Source organism: Ceratotherium simum, chromosome 1, assembly GCF_057802395.1.
Source record: "Ceratotherium simum simum isolate JZ-2026a chromosome 1, ASM5780239v1, whole genome shotgun sequence".
In the NCBI taxonomy this organism is placed as follows: domain Eukaryota; kingdom Metazoa; phylum Chordata; class Mammalia; order Perissodactyla; family Rhinocerotidae; genus Ceratotherium; species Ceratotherium simum.
The window spans coordinates 74643379-74660649 of record NC_141900.1 but is presented as its reverse complement, the minus strand read 5'-3'; the positions used below and the strand labels follow the sequence as shown (position 1 = coordinate 74660649).

The 17271-nt window shown below is 35.3% G+C and overlaps 1 protein-coding gene across 1 annotated transcript in view; it reads left to right on the top strand.

The window, feature by feature from the left end:
* Positions 1-6838: 6838 nt before the first annotated feature.
* The window catches only part of TFEC (transcription factor EC), a 71644-nt gene continuing 61211 nt past the window's right edge, over positions 6839-17271 (top strand). The window contains exon 1 of the mRNA XM_004418786.3: positions 6839-6939. The gene's annotated coding sequence lies outside the window, so the exon portion shown is untranslated. The remainder of the gene's footprint in view (positions 6940-17271) is intronic.

Below are 17271 nucleotides of genomic sequence, written 5' to 3'. Positions count from 1 at the left end.
TTACTCCCTTCTCTTCCCTCTTTTATTTATTCTTATCTTACTTTGTCAGAGTGCAGTTTTATCATAGTCAAAAATGTCAACCAAAAATTATAAATTAAAACAAGAAGTGTGCATTGATGATTCTTTGGTATGCATGTACATTTTTTTTTTTGCTAAGGAAGATTGTCCCTGAGCTAACGTCTGTGCCCATCCTCCTCTATTTCTTTGTATGTGGGATGCCGCCACAGCACGGCTTGATGAGTGATGTGTAGGTTCACACCCAGGATCCAAACCCTGAACCCCAGGCCACCAAAGCAGAGCAGGCGAACTTAATCACTATGCCCAAGGGCATTTTTTTTAAACCTCTAAAGGAACAAAAAAAAAACACCCTCAAAGTAGAAATATGGGAAAATATTTCTACATTTTCTTTCTCTATATATCTGATCTTATTACCCTTTCCAGATTTTCTTCTTTTAAAAATAATTGTATTGTTATAATTATTATAATTTCCTCAGGAAAACTTTGCTTATAGCAAAATATGAATTTGTGAAATATCTCTCTCATATTTTTATGCTCTTCTGAAAGATGACAATTTCCCCCTTGCAGATAGATTCTGGAAGGTGTTTTTGGCATAGATCTTAGGGACAAAAATCATGATACTGAGAAACACAATACACTCATACAGTTTTTCTTTTATTTTAGTTATCTCCCCAAATCAGGATAACCAAAATTATCCTCTTCGGTTATCCATCTATCCACTCCCTCTCTTATTCCTGTGCCTACTCTCTCTTCTTATTTGTATTTATAGTGAAATGGTTCCGAATAAAGCTCAAAGCTTATTACTGGATGGCTGAATTTGTTTCCTAAGTGACATTATAGAAGAACTGTCTTTACTAAAGAGTGATTCCCTGGGAAAAGTTGATATGTTAACGGCTGTTAGGAGAGTGTTATAGTCGTTTGTCCTAATAGCAAATATCCTAGTTCTCCCTTCTTAATGCATGGGAAGACTGCAGGTTAGTTTCCTTTGAACTAAGGATGGCCATTGACAGCTTTGGCCAGTGGATGAAGAACAGAAATGAAGAGTGTCACTTCCTTCAGAAGCTTTAAAAATCTGTACATGGTTCTCCACACCCTGTTTCCCTGCCTCAGTGGTGTTAAAAAGCATATATGGAGATGGAGCCTCTATTATCCTGGGTCCTGGAGTAACTATGTGGAGCAGAGCTCCCCACCATTCCACACTGCACATGTAGAGCATGAAACAACATTTTGTTTTTAAAACTCTGTTTTTTTTGTAGTTGTTTGTTATGACAGCATATCCTATCCTCCCCTGTTTGACAGAGAGCAACTGTACGGTTTTGGCAGACTGTAGAAGACTTGTCATTTTTCTAATCTCTAGGGAGTGGCAGTGTCAATCATGGGAGATGCCATCTCATTTGGAACATCCTAATATTACAGAAGAAGAAACTTTATACTTTCGTTTATTTTATGGATAATACATTGTCTAGTCTGAGTATAGCGGTGCTCAGATTAGGTGGCAGCCTCCCTGGAATATTTTTGATTTCTGGAAATTTGTATATAATCATCCTTTCCCAATTTTAAATGTATCTTCCCTTCTTTACCTTAAGGATTCATTATCTTCCAAATGCAAATGCTTTTGGGAGGGAGAATATTTTAAGTCTTATCAGTCGTTAATACCTTAGTGAATAAAGTATGTAATGAATTAATTAGAGTTTTCTAAAAATAGTTTTAGATAGTGGCAAAGTGGGGAGATGATAAGGGATCATGGCACCTGTCTGGCAAAAGGGAAAAGGACATAGAGATTGCATGTTAAAGACAAATTTCGCCTACTTCATAATTTTCAGAAGGGCTGGTTCTTTGTTTAATACTCTAGTGCATGCCAAGATTAAACATAAGCTCTAGAGAAATCTTAAAGCCCTTGACATCATAGAAAAATTAAATTATATTAATGCCTTAAAGGTTTCTAGAGACTCGTTGTTCTTCAAAACTGAGTTGCTGGGACAGAAAAACTTGGGAAAGTCATTTGATTCTCTTGATTGAATTGACCCATTTCTCATGGAGCAATGATAAGTCCATGCGCTTCCGCTGACACTGGTGGAGTGATGAGTTGATGTTTCTGAAGTTCACAGAGGTAGAGGAAGAGCATTTTGGAAGTGCAAAAGTCCTACTATTGCAACTGTACGGTGATACGCACATTTTACATGTGTCCACAGCTCTCGTGACTGTCATGCTTCCTGTTAAGGACATAATAACTTTAATGGAATAAACTTAAGTGCAATTTTAAAAGATTTTTTAGAAGTTTACAAATGTTATACTTGCTAAGTGTGCTAGTGAAATAGTAGAAATCTAAATTAGTTTCAATGTTAGTATTTTAACGGGAAGAACTCCTGTATGTTAGATAGTCTATATTTCTTAAATAATATTGGAATTCAAGATCAGATTTGACATTTAGTGTTTATCTTAAAGTGCTATTCAGACAAAGTCTGGAGTTATCACATAAAAACGGGGAACATTCACTTTCTAACTTCTGCACTTCCCCAAACTGGTAATGAAATCAGACTTTTGAATAATCAATGCCAATTATTTGCTAAGTGATTTAATCATAATATTAATCTCTCTAAAAGTATAATTCCTATTCATGAGTGACATATAAAATTCCAGTTCTATATACTCACACCTGATTTTGTTTGCTTATTTTCTGTGGTAATATTGATTCTGGACATCTTTTCAAATTTCTTAGGAGAGATATCTTTTCCTTTGATTTAGCTTTTTAAAAGAGAAGCTAGATTTCTTTAGTGTTTATCAGATTGTAAATTTTTCATAAATTAATGATGTCTTTAACTAGGCTACTTGTTGGTAAGAAAAAAGGCATACTTATGGGCATAAAAACTTCAACATCCCAGGGGTATATGTATAAAATCAATGATCATTAAAGGGATTTTTACCAATAACCTTCTATCTTGGAGACTTGTGTGAAAGCAATCTGAGGTAACAACGAATGTATTGTTTTTCTTTTTTGAAGGGCTAATATGTTATATTCTTGTCTGCTTTTTATTTACCTGTAGAACTGCTTTAGGAGGCCGTTTCCAGAAGTGTGTTAGCTGCCATTTGGCAAGCAGCAATTTTTTTCTGTATGATCTGTTAATATTTTTAACTTAAACATTATCTCACTTAGGTATTATTTATTATTGATTGTTACCTTAGTGCCCCCAAATACATTTGACTTTAGAAACCAAACAATCTCTGCTTTCGTGACATTTCTTATGTCAGTACACTCCTTTTACTCCTGACATCATTGTTTGTTTGCTATTTCAAATATTACCACATTAAATTATTGTTTTTCTGTTTTTAACTAATCTAAACCATGGGGTAATTTATCTTCTGAAATCTGTCTGATTTTAATCTCCTTGAGGGTAAGGACCATGACTGTTTGTCTTTGTATCCTAGTGCTTGATACACGGTGGACATTCAACAGAAGCTTATTAATGAATGAATAAATATGGTATTAGTTTTGATGGGGAGGTTAATGCAAAGAATATTAAGGCTTAGTATTTAACATACACTGTTTACTGTGTGACAGGACCAATTCTAAGTACTTGGAGCAGATGCTTTTGGTGTTCTGTCTGTATTTCTATGTACTCCTTACCATTTCGGTGAATGACAGCTTGTCTTCCAACAGCCTGCAATGGAAGTTTTGTCAGAGGGCTGCCCTCAGCGTGACGGAATCCATTTTGCTTGTGTGTAACTTGGGCAGGATGTGCCTGGGAATTAATGTTCGCCCGGAGGCAGCCTGAAACCAGTGACTGATAGATTGTGCGGGGTATAGCTATCCCAGATCCTTTGCTCCCTTCCTGGGATAAATCTGAGATATGTATTTTATATAATTTTCAGTGCCATAAAACTAAGAATTATTAATAAAAGAAGAAAATGTTATGGTCTAATCCAGTAATAAGCACATTTGCAGGTAAGAAGATAAACAAATAATCAAACATTTATAATGCAGTGTAACAATTATTTACATATTATATGTTTTAAAGCTATGGCAAAGAGCATTTTCCCAGTTTTTGTGTTGTCAAATTAAAAAAAATACTTCTTTTCTTAGAGAGGTTTTAATATTTATGTGATCAAATATGTTAGACTTTGTTGATATTTTCTCCACTCTACAGATTACAAAATAATCACTCATGTTTTTCTGAATGATGTTTTAAAATTTTTATATTTAAATCTCTAAGATTTTGAAATTGAATTTTTGGTATAGTAGAAATATGGGTCTCTCTCTACTTCTTTTTTCCTCTTTCTCTCAACAAATTGTTAGTTACTTGCCCTTAAAGTATTTATGGAAGAATATATCTATTTCCTACTGATGTGAAATACAATCTTCAATATATACTAAGTTTCTAAAAATGCACAAGGTTTGGGTTTTCTGTCTACTATATACCAGCAGTAAACCATCTTAATTAGTGTGGTTTTATAATATGTTCAATATCTCCTTGTTAAGTTCTTCCTCACTATTTTTTATTTTCAAAATATTTAGCTATGTTTTTCATTTATTCTTCCCAGTAAATAATAAATAATAGTAAATAATAATAAAAATTCTTTTTACCCAACAGAGTGTAACTAGAATTTTGATGGATATTATATTGGATTTATAAATTTATTTGGGATTAAAATATATTGACATTAACACTTATACTAGATGTATGTGTAAAGTCCCATCTGTTCACACACACACAAGTCCATTTAATTCTTGTCTTTCAGGGAAAGCTTATAGACAGGAGGTCAGATATAGTCTAGACTTTGAAAAAAGGAGTCTTGCAGCAGGACATTCTAAGCAGAAGGAAGGGAGGATGTTTATGATAAAGCTTGAGATCCAGACCCAGATTTGGTTGTGAGGACTTTTATAAGCTATTCTAGAGAATTTGGACTTGAAGTTTAGGCAGTAGGAAGTTTCCTATGGTTATAAATAAGGAGAATAAAGTGATCAAATCTGATTTAGAAAGATAACCGTCTAATCACATGGTTGGTTCCTCTGCAACCAGTCCCCATCCTGAAGCTATCTAGGGGCTCATCAAGTCACTTCATTAACATAAACTCATATATGATTGAAAGGGGCTTACTATGAATGACAAAAGAGGCTCCTTTCACTCCTATAAGGGACCAGGAACCAGGAACTAGGGATGAAGACCAAATGTTTATTCATTATATCACAAAATCACACAAGTAGTATAATATCCCTAAATGTCTTGATGTATAAACTATTTTTAAAATTAAAACTATATTTCAGTACAAATAATGTACATGTTTATTATATAAAATACAGAAGCTATAGGTACACAAAAACTTTTACAATCATAACTACTCCATTGGACCACCATTAGCAGATAAACACTGATAACACATAGGTGCTTGTTCCTTCAGATGCATGTATCCATATGTGCATTTCCAATTTTTCAAAACCAAAATGTATGCTCATATAGTAATACAGCTTCAAAACTTACCTTCTGAATCCCATAAATGTATTTAAACTCTAATGTTAGTTAAAGTAGTTTCTAACGTAGGTTTCTAATATAAATGAAAATCCCCAATGTTTCTCTTTGTTAACAATGTTTCATATTAATCTTGTTTCTTTATTTCTAATATTAATCTAAGTCAATAAATTTTACTCTAAATTAAATATTTACTCCTTTCCATCACCTTAGGAAATTTAAATGTATGATAACATCATCAGAAAATGTAAGGTGACTCAAAAATTTGCCATTGATAATGAGAGAACTTTTTTTTACTTAATAGTTTTGCAGTTCTTCAAGAAAGACATAAAGTGCTGAGATATTTTCACATAGCCTCCACTCCTCGACAAATGTAAATGTCAATTTAATTGTGTGAGTTTTTAAAACACAGAGGCAAGGGAAATTTGAATGTAACCTTTGCATGAAACTTCAGTAATTAACACAAATTCTTTGCTTCATATATTTTTTTCAAAATATAGATAAAATAAGCATGTGGTGTAACTGTTATAGAATGAATGCAAATTTTCACAGCACAAATTATAGTATGGGAACAAGATGGTATCTTTAGATTTTTAACTTCATGCAGACAACTAATACATAAAATGAGACCTCTTTAGAAGTTTCATTTGTAAAGGCAGTGAGTGAGTAACCAGTGTTCATATCCCTTAAAAATACAGATCACACTGGGATATGAAAAATAATAATAATAAAAATTAGAAATCTTACAAACTAAATTGTATCTCTCCCATCTACATGGGAAGATAAAATATCCTTGGACAAGATGAAAATTATCCTGGGGTCACTTTAAGAGCAAAATCATATGTAAGGAAAATGTGATTTTAAGAAATATGGGAAATCTGATGGCTGTAAGCAAAAACTTGAAGTCTGTTAATAATCTAAACAAAACTGCAATCTTAAAAACAGAAAACTGGTGCAGGCCAGTTTGATGAAGAAATGTTAAATGTGAGACATAACATGTTGCAATAAATGTGGGATCTTAGTCCATTTTGACAACAACCATATACCGCTTGTGTATATTATGGGAAGAAATGTTGATTATGGGGCAATAATGGGATCAACGAGAGCTTTTACTGTGGCCACCTTACTGTGGAGGAGTTTTGCTGAAGTGCTGTTTCTCAAACTGGTAGCATATTTCAGACAAAGAAAGGAAGTCCCCGTACTTGAAACTGCTGTGTCATTTCTTCTTCCTTAACTGAAATTCCAACCAGGGTTCAGGAAATGCTCTAATGAGCCACTTCTCTTTTCTCTTTCCTCAACTAAGTGGATTCCAACCAGCATAAACTATTCATTATTCATGACCAGATCGTTGACTTTGGTCGCCTCTTTTGGCGTTGTGCTTATGTTATGGGCAGAGGGATTATAATTTGGTGCAGTTTGTAGAAGTGATAATACTGATAGAATTCAATCATTGCTGGTAGGTACCTAAACTGACAGGTTAATTTTCTGTACTTTAAACAAACTATGAAGATAAGTCTAATCAATACCTATTTTACTTTGATATGTGCAGCTTGCTTATAATTATGGTTTCATCTTGCATGATCACTAGGTATCATGATATGAGAGCAGTCAAGCTGTGATTTGCTGTAATTTGGGTAAAATATATCTGAAACTCTATTAGTGTCTTATTTTAATCAAGATGTAGAAATCACCGTTTTAGTTCACGATAACCAAAGCAATTTCTTTCTTGCAGTTTAATATTCTTGGATATTTACTAAATTGGAACGTGATTTAATATTTTATTGCATCTTATATATTATTTTATGAGTAAATGTTAATTGCCGTTTACATTTTAGCAATATATATTTTATTGGCTTTTAAAGGTAAGAAAATATGAATACCGTTCATAGCAGAAATAACACTAGATAGTACTTTAGCGTATGTTATTTTTCCAGGGTTAAAAATTATTCTGTTTTTTCATAAAGATTTGGATCTGAAAAGTTTGTGTAGGAGATGTCAAGTATCCCAAAGCAATAACTTTTTATGGTAATAGTTTTCAATTGTAATAATTAGTGGAGTCATAGTAGGGACTTGAGGACTATATATCTGTATATATACACATATATTTTCTATATATTTATCTATAGGAATTATAATCACATACTTTCAATATTGTCTTAAACTATTTCATTGGGAATAGACATTTTGAGAAAAAATAAACCTGAGGTAATCTTTAATTCATTTTGGGTAGCTTATTAGTAACTTATTTACTAGAAACTTCATTTAATGTTGAGACTTTAAAATAATCTTCACAATTCTTCCCTGTTAGAAACTGTGTCAACAAAGCAAAGTGAAACAGAATGTGGAGTTCGTTATCAAGATTCTTCAGACAATTCTGCTTCACTTCTATTTTAGATGAATCTGAGCATAGCTTTACACTTTCAAGTAGCTTTTGAATTAATACTACGTCTTTTACATTTTTGGTGGAAGCTACCTTAAATAGGCCAAACTTTGTGATGTCCATTTTGACAATAAAAAATATTTTTTAGCTATAAAACAAATGGAATATATATAATTTTCATGTTGTCTATTTCTTTGGTTTTTAGTCTTACTGTTTTTTAAGTTTTCATTTCATTACAAAGCAGTAGAATAGTTCAATACATGACTATATTTTGTTGAACTGAAACTTGGAGCTGATGTCAAAACTGAAACAAGCTGAGAAACGTTTCTTAAAAGTCAGCTTAATTTTAACAACTGTGGCACAAGGGTTTGTTATAAGTTCTGGATAGCCGAAGTAATTATGAAGCATTCATATGGTGTAAATTTTTGGCGTAAGTGAAATTTTCAGAAATTGTGGTAATTAACACAGTGGAAGTGGAAAATAATTTTGAAAACAATGGTTTGAATAGTCAGAAAGGAGAAATAAAGAAAGGAGAAATTGAAAGAAATGAAATAGTCTTACACAATGTTTTCAAATAAACTAATGAAATACGATTAAAAGGGAATAATGATGGACATTGATAAAATAATAAACATACATGTGGAAATGCATTCATTTTTTTATAAATCAATGTACAAATAAAATGATCTGAAATCAGCTAGACATGCCACATTCTTCATGGAGATAACTATAACTCTTATACTAAAAAATATTGGATTAATCACTGGAGTGATAGAAGATCCAGAAAGGTGATTTTACAAATACCAGGTCGCAAATTTTATACTATTTGGCAAAATAAAACAAATGTATAGTGCCAAATGTAGTTCCTACTCTGGTTTTACAGATTATGTTGACTAAGATCAGGAAGAAGGGTCTGTGAGGATAGTGCAGAGGACATACAAGGAAAGCGGTAAAAATCACATATCTTCAAAAATATAACCTATGAAGGGAGAGCTTAACAGTCTTGTAGGAAAAATGAGTGGCAAAAACTAATGTAATAAAATATTTCTTATTTTATAGAGTTGTGAATTACCAACTAGTTAAGGAATCTGCAGGTTGGGGTGCAGATGTTTGGAGATATACCAAAATTTGGCGGACAGTACTTTGCCTATAAGAGCTTGGTTGATAGATAATTTTGTGATTCCGTTAAATTGTATTTATTGGAGCATGGAAAGTCTTGGCTACTTACTCATCAACAAAACGGAAGAATGATATGAGAATGTATCACAGGTAGTTTATGTTAAACGTTAGGAAAATTAGGGGAATCTGTATTATTGAAAAGTGAAATAGTAAGGAAGGTTGTAGAATTTCCTCAGGAGAGTAGTTTTAAGAGTAGATGGGTCAAGGAGAGAAAGCCCTTGTTCCTGATTTTGTAATTGCTCTCAAGATATGGTGGAAGGTTGAGCCTAAAGATCTTAAAGACTCATTAGGTTGCTGTTTTTCTTTTTATCTCTTCAGGTTTGAAAGAATAGGTGAGAATTTGAAAATAGAACCAAAAAAGACAATTGAAGGAAATGAGTCTAGGAAATAGGATTGAGTTTTAATAAGGATTCCCATGCCCCCTTATGTTGATTCCTAAGAGTTACCATGGAAGAGTATTTTCAAATCTTCTCTTGACTTCCCTGAAATACTCCCTCCCAGCATGTGTAGTGGAACAGACTGTGACTCACTTTCTAGCTTCTCCCACTCGGCCATAGAATCCTTCTATCCTTCCCTTTGTTTTTTTTTCCTTTATTTCTTATTTTGTGAATGTTTCCAGTACAGAAGTTCATATGCACATGAACAAACTAAGTTCTGAAAGATATTCAGCTTCCTTAGACATATTTCCATCCAAATAAGAATTTGAGCCAGGACTTTCTATCTGTTCAGTCAGATATTTCACTGTATCCTTTTTCCCTCCGTTTGCCCAAATTTATTCTATCAAGCATCTTTCCCCATTCCCCGAAAGTCTAGACCAGTATCTACCACAATGAAAGTTTGTCTTTAGACAGGTAATAACCTCCCCTAGTGTCTGTAGGGAATTTCTCAGCAGCTAAGATGTTCACACTCTCTGCTTCTTTTGATCCTGTGCAAATTCAAATGGATTTGAATCTACTGAACCATCTGAGGTCTGCAACAGAAATTTTGTCAGCAGCATCAGACTTTTTGGTTTTTACCATCAGACTTCAAGTTCTGGTAAACTTTTAGTCTTCTCCTTGATCAGTTTTAGGCTAAGAGGCATCTGATGCTTTAGTCATACTCTCAAATGTTTCTTTCTCTCCATGTAGTCAATCACTTTTCCTCTTCTATAGCTTATGATTGTCCTTCACAAATGCAAGGCACTTTTCACATGATGGATGATTTGCTCTTTCCATCAGAATTACACCTACCATTAAAGATTTTACCTGTAAGCATATTCAACCTTCTTTACTTTCTCTCTGCTGTCAAATTGTAAAATAGCTATTGTTTTTATTGCAAACAATCATTTTTTCTTATTAGCCTTTTGAACACTTATTGTGGACATGTGGGGATATAGTGTTTGGGAAACTCTGAGCATATCCATCCTTAGAGTAGGAACAAACCAAGGGATGAGTCTGCTCAGTGAGATGACCGGTGACATTATTCTCTGGAGAAGGTAGAGAATGTGTGATTTTGCCTTGATCAGTAACTTAGTAATAGCCATGTAAGTTTGGTTAAGCTGAAGGTGTATAAGTGGAAGAATGTACCACGTGCTATACTAGGTTTCAAGAATGCTACGATGCATAAGATATGGTACCTGCCAATGAGCAGTTAAGGCATTCAACAATTAATTGCACTGACAAGTGTTATAAAAAAAAGTATATATGAATTCTCTATGAGTCTGGGGCTTTGGGAAGGGTTCAAAGAGATGATGGTTGAAGTATATTTTGAAAAATAATTAGCTATTCTCTAGGCAGGCAAAGGGTAGGAGAAAGGCATCGGACTAAAAGACTAGCTTGTGCAGAGTTGTGAAAAGCATGGCACGTTCAGGGGTCTTTGATTAGAGCTTGGGATCATTGTGGGGAATAAGGTAAAGTAGGGCTGGAGAGTTAAGGCAGGGGCAGACCATAAGAGCTATGCTTTTAAGGGTTGTAGGATTTTAACAAAAGGAGTAGCTTGATCTGATTGTGTTTTAGCAGGCTATCTCTTGGCCATTTGGAACATAGATTGGAGGGGTGAAAGACTCGCGTCATCAGTTTTAGATTTTGTGTATAGTGTGCGTCTGTATCTGCTTTAAGACAGCAAGGACGAGTATGTGTCTCTGAGTAATACTTTGCAAAGTGGTTGCACCTCTGGCAAGAACAGAAGGCAAGTGCTTTGCTAAAAATATGATAGAACCTACTTCATAAGAAAATCAAAGTTAGTGGACTGCATCATTTTCCACTGTAGAAATAACCACTTAAACTGAGCATGGATTAGCTCCCAAACCAGTGGGCAAAGCAAATATTTGCAAGTGATTCAGTGATTTCCTTGTGGTTGCTTAGTTTAGTGCTGATAGATCAACACCGTGAAATAGGAAGTCAGAAGTTCAGCATTTTTAGCTTGCTACTGACTTGCCATGTGACTTTGAATAAGTCTGTGTGTGTGTGTGTGTGTATGTGTGTGTGTGTGTGTGTTTGCTGAATATTTTAAGTTGAATTAATATCTAGTGTGGAGTGTGAAGGATGAGGGGTCTGGTGGTGTTCAAATTTAGGTTTCCTGTGCCTGAAGAGTAGTTCCGAATTTACTCCTGGGATATCAAACTTAGATGGGATATAGGAGCTCTAAGATTGGAAATCCAGGTCACAGCCCAAAGCGAGGACCTCTCTGCTTCTCCTTATGGGATCCTTGATCTCACATGTCTGACAGATTTTCAGAGCATGAAAAATAACCATGGGCAGCTAGCTCATATGTCCTCTTCTATGAAAATAGCCTTAGATGACTCTGCATCAGGACAGAGCTCTCAGAGCAAAATGCAGTAGAGAATGAAGTAACTCTGCACAATTTGAAGTAAACTTTAGTTTGCCTTTTCCTTACAGATCACCTCTACTTTTCCATATTTTCTAAATATGTATTTGCCAATTCATTCTCATTTCTACTTGTTTCAACATGAAACACTGGTTGTACTAAGTAGTATCTAAATTCACTAGATTCAGCCCCACTGAACACACCTAGTAAAATGTGTGACAAAACTTTTGACCAGTTGCTTAAGCTGTGTTTGTCCAAAGACAAAACAAATAACAATAATAACAAAATAGCAAGCAAAGATATTCCGGAATATGCTAGGAGAAGGAAAGAATTTATAAAATAAATGCATAAGCCAAAATATTAAGTCTTCTACTGGGGGATAAAAGAGAGAGAGTGAATGTTAACCACTCCTGCTTGAGTAGCCATCATCTTAGAAGAGTTTTAGTGAGTATCAAAATCAGCTATATTACAGGAAATCTTTTCTCTTCAACAGTTGATAATAGCTAACAGTGATTGGGCTCTCATCATGGACTAAAGGCTTTACATGTATCTCTTTGTTTGAGCCTGACAATGCTCTTGAGGCAAGTGCTGCTATCTCTATTGTTCAGAAGAGAAAAGTGAGGTTTCTGAAGGATAAGTAACTTTCCCAAGGTGACCAGTGAGTAAGTGATGGGGCAGGGACTTGACCTAGGTCTGTATGGTGGTTAGACCTAGGTAAATTATACAATCTTTTTAAATTTTAAATATAAACTTTATCTATGTTCTATGTCATTCATTTTGAACAAGATTCCATCTTTATAGCAGAGAAGAGGAAATAGTTCAAGCAAGAAGGGTTGGGGGAAATTAGAAGCCACGGCTATGCTAAAAATGGTTCCTAGGCTTACACACAGATAACGAGGTCTTTGACTGTATTAGATTTGCAAAAATAGCAGTTGCAGAGGTAACAAGGGACCAGAATAGATGGCTCTATTTCATAAAAGAAAGGGGCAAAGTGAAGAGACTCATTAATGTTGAAGCAGTAGATGGATAACCAGTGACAAATATCAAGTAGATTTGCTTCAGTTTGGTCACAGAAAGGTCATTGATTATTTTTGGTTAAACTGGTTCACAGAGGCCAGGTCTCCACTAAAAAAGAGAATTAATTGCTTCCATTTCCCACTAATTGCCTCAACATTTCCCTTTGCTTTGTCATTGGAGATTTGGTCAGAGAGGCAAAAAGTCAAAAGTCAGAGTTTGATGGAATCTACATAAAAAGGGAATCTGAGGAGACCAAATTATGGCGTTTGGTGTAATAATGATAATGATATTTAGCATTTTTCCCTGGGAGTGCTGTGGATTTTTAGAGACCTTTTCAATCTTTAATCAGACCATAGGGCACATTTAAGAGAGTTCACTGTTTTTATTTCCATCTAGAGGATAAGGCATCACAGAGAGATGAACTGACCTAGGGCAAGTCTCCCGAGATGTTAATCCTGTGTGTTGGATTACAGCCTCCTATGTTGAGTTTTAGCTAGAAGCTTGGGCTCTTCCCAGAGGTATCATTCATTCATGTTCCTTCAGAGTCTTTAGGCTTTTTGCACCTTATTGTCTGAGATTACTACCTCTATCAATGACAGAAAAATCACCCAAGAAAATAGCATGAAACAACATCTTGATGTCACAAGAATTGCTTAGTTTTCAGGCTATTAATTGATGCTTGAGCCATCTTCAATTAACGAGACATTCTACCTTGTATTTGCTTAATTAACCAGTCTTTGAAATCCTTTCCAGCTTTAAATCCTTTGGAATATGTGAGTTTTATCTTCCAGACATTTTGTTTTATTTTTTTGGAATCTAAAATGGCAATGTAGAAAGTGGAAAGAACATGGTCCTCTGGATATGACAGGTCAGTGTTCCATCATTCTAGCTCCTCTGATTTGCTTGTAATACCTTCAGAGGCCCAATAAACAAATGTTTCTCTTTAGGAACTCCCAAACCTGCAATATTGTGGGGGAAGAGGGAGAATCGCCCTCTGCCCCTTCCCTTAAGGTTCTTCTGGCTGGCCAAATAATTAACAAGACAGGTTAGCAGGAGAAAATAATACCAAGTTTAATAACACGTATACATGGGAGAAAGCAGGGACACTGCGTTTCTCAACACAATAGCAGAAATTCTCGCCTTAAATACCATGTTCAGCCAATGGCAAAGGAGGATGTTGGGGGTGGGCGGAGTCAGTTACAGGAGATTACCACTAAAGCACGGTAAACAAGAGTAAGGTTATTATGCAGATTTAAGGCCTCACTTTCCACATTGATAAGTTTCTAGAAATGAGGCATCCCCCCTCTTCCCAATACAGCGAGGGAGATACCTTTACAAATGGAGATTTCCCTTATAAATGTAAATGCTTGTCTGGCAACTTCTCGGGCAGGGCCATCCAGAGAATGTGGCCAGAGAGACAGAATTTCCAGTAAGATGGGCTTGTTGGTGCCTTTTCTATTGTAACATCTATTTTACATTATATTACAGCCATCAGATAGAAGATCTGTTCCAGGAAGGAGTTACTATGTCAAATTCTTTAGGCAGGTAGTGGGGGAGGTCAGATAGAAGATCTGTTCCAGGAAGGAGTTACTATGTCAAATTCTTTAGGCAGGTAGTGGGGGAGGTCAAATGTCCGTCAGAGAAAACGATCAAGGTAAAGAGATATATTTTAGGGTGGCCAAATCTTGATCTCCCACAATATCAACTACCCTTCTTTGCTAGAAGAACCAGAAATATAAGTTATTATTAATCAGATGTTTATTACATTATAGGCTTCTAGAAACATGGTGTATTAGAACGAGCATAGGTTTTAAAGCAAGATGGTTAGGTTTTAAAACCAGCTCTGTCATAACCAGCTGTTTGATCCCAGACAGGTCATGTAATTTGATTGAAACTTAATTTCTTCATGTGTAAACCTGACATCCCTCATTGGATTTCACGGTTATTAAATGAGAAAGTGAGGGCAAAGCTCCTGGCTCAATGCCTGCACAGAATGGGGACCTAGAAACATTAGCCACATGCTTATTAGCATTGTTATTAGAAATTGTAAAGATATTAAGTGATAAAATTGGGGCATGAGCTAAAACAAACATAAGATGCTGGTATAAAAGTCCAGTACTTTATAAAAAATCGTTTATTTGAACAAGATGCTCTCACAGTTATGGGGAACTTGAGCTGGACCACCTTCTCCTAGTCTGATGCTTCTCCACAGCGAGTCCTCCTTACCCCATGCTATTGAAAGTGTTTTGCTCACATTAATTCATTTCATAATCAGAACAATCCTGCAAATTGAGTAGTGTTATTGCACTCATTGTACAGATAAGAGTTTTTACATACGGGGAGAGAAATATTTGGCCCAAAGCACACAGCTTATCAGTGAGGAGCCTGAGTTTGAAGCCAGGTGGACTGGTTCCAAACCCTTCGATCCTAGCTGCTGCTCTAACAATGCCTTTGAAACATCAGGCTGCAATTCAAGGTTGTCATTTGTGCAAGCTGAGAAATTAAATCACTCTCACCTCCATTTTTAAATGAATTAAGGGGATTCTTAAAGCTTGTCTTTCATCTGACAAAAATGGCTATTCACACTAAGAGTAGAAAACCATGGTCATCAGTGACATCTATGTCATCAAGCCCTACATTGGGTTCTTTCTAAGTGTTTTTATTTAATCTCAAAAAGTACAACTAGTCCATTCCCTGATGAGAACATGTGTCTGTGTCCTCTGACCAAGAAACGTTAGGAGCTGAGCATGTGGGTCCTTCCTGCTCCCATGGTGCTTTTCTCTTGCCTGCCCCTCCCCCTTGCCTCCCTTCTGTAGCTCACAGACAGGTCCAATGAGCCATTTCTCCACAGTGCCGAAGCTGAGCACCAACTCTGAAGAGAGCCCTAACCGTCAAACTAGTTGCTCGCAACTTTTTTGACTTGTTTCCCTTAAACAATGTAACTTAATGAAACTCCTTTCAAATGTCTAAACAGGGCACATCTACTAACACAGGAAGAGCTAAGACTGTGTATACATGGGAAACCTGGTTTGACTGTTTTGATTAACTTGACTGCTCGAGTCAGTCAAAAAGTTAAGCAAACCATTGTGACAGATTTTTGGCCCACTGTGACTGCTTATTTGACTGGCTTGCCTGTCAGCTCGAAGTGGTCAGATTGACTGGAGACAGTCATACTGGAAAATTTAAGTTTGGAGGACGTGGGTGTCTGTATACCAGAATCTACTTTAAATAACTTTATTTGAAATCTGTATCTATTTTCCTGGGACCAGTGAGAGAAGTTTGAAAGTGACACATTGCAGCATTTGACTTTCTAGAGTGAGATGACTTGTCGCCTCCTAGGGCTGACAATATATTTATAGGCTACAAAACAATCACATTTTTCCTGTGCACACATAGAGTTCAATAAGATTGAAACTCTACCCTAACTTGGCCAAGTCCTAATAAGGCATCATATTTTCTTACCCTTCTGAAGGGTTGATGATAGATGTATGACAGCAAATGACTTCTCAGATATCAGGTTACCCATTCAGTCATTAGTGACTTGTAGTAAGGCAAAGTCGACCTTGCCACTAACAGTAGTCCTTCTAAGAAGAAGAATTTATGAGAGAAAGAAAAAAAATCAAAACACCAAACAAAGCTGTTGGTGAGAGGCAAGAGAATCTGGTTGACATTATTATTTGAGCTACTTTTTAAAAGCAAGCTCCTTAATATGTCCATGCTTATGTTCCTTTAGGATATTTACTTTGAAATGAGCTCCCATGTCTGCCCAAGACATAAACAACACCATAGGGTTGGGAAGAATGATTTATTCTCATAATTTCGTGCTGGATTTTATACAGAGAACATAATGAGGTTATTGTCTGCTGTAAGCACATTTTTATAAGGTCTGGTTTACATTGGTTGAGTATCCTGATGCATTTACATTGAGAATTTGAAATATCCTATTATTGTTTGAAAGACATTCATATACTGCTCTTCAGTGCTCCTAAAATTCTAACTTTTCCCATGGAAATGTTTTGTTACTATTCAAGACTTAGATGCTATCTTATGTACTTTTATTAAATAAGTTCAATGGTAAGATTAGATAGAAGTTAGGGCCAGAGTGTCAGTAGTAACTAAAATAATGACATTTTTCTTAAAACAGCTTCCTTAATAGTCATAGTTTATCTTGTGTTAGAGTCACATGATGTATCATTCTATTTTTAAAGATTTTGTGATTAATAGAGAGAAAGGAAGCTTACTTTAGCTTTGCTTTCAAAGTTTATGCTTTCTAGTCATTTTATGATTAAGTGTTTTCAGCAATAAAGCTCTTTGACCTGAGTAAAAGAAGTAAATTAAGTCTCACAGTTTGAAGAATGCTATGGAGATTCCATCGGGGTATATATTTAAATTTTATATGCTCTCTAC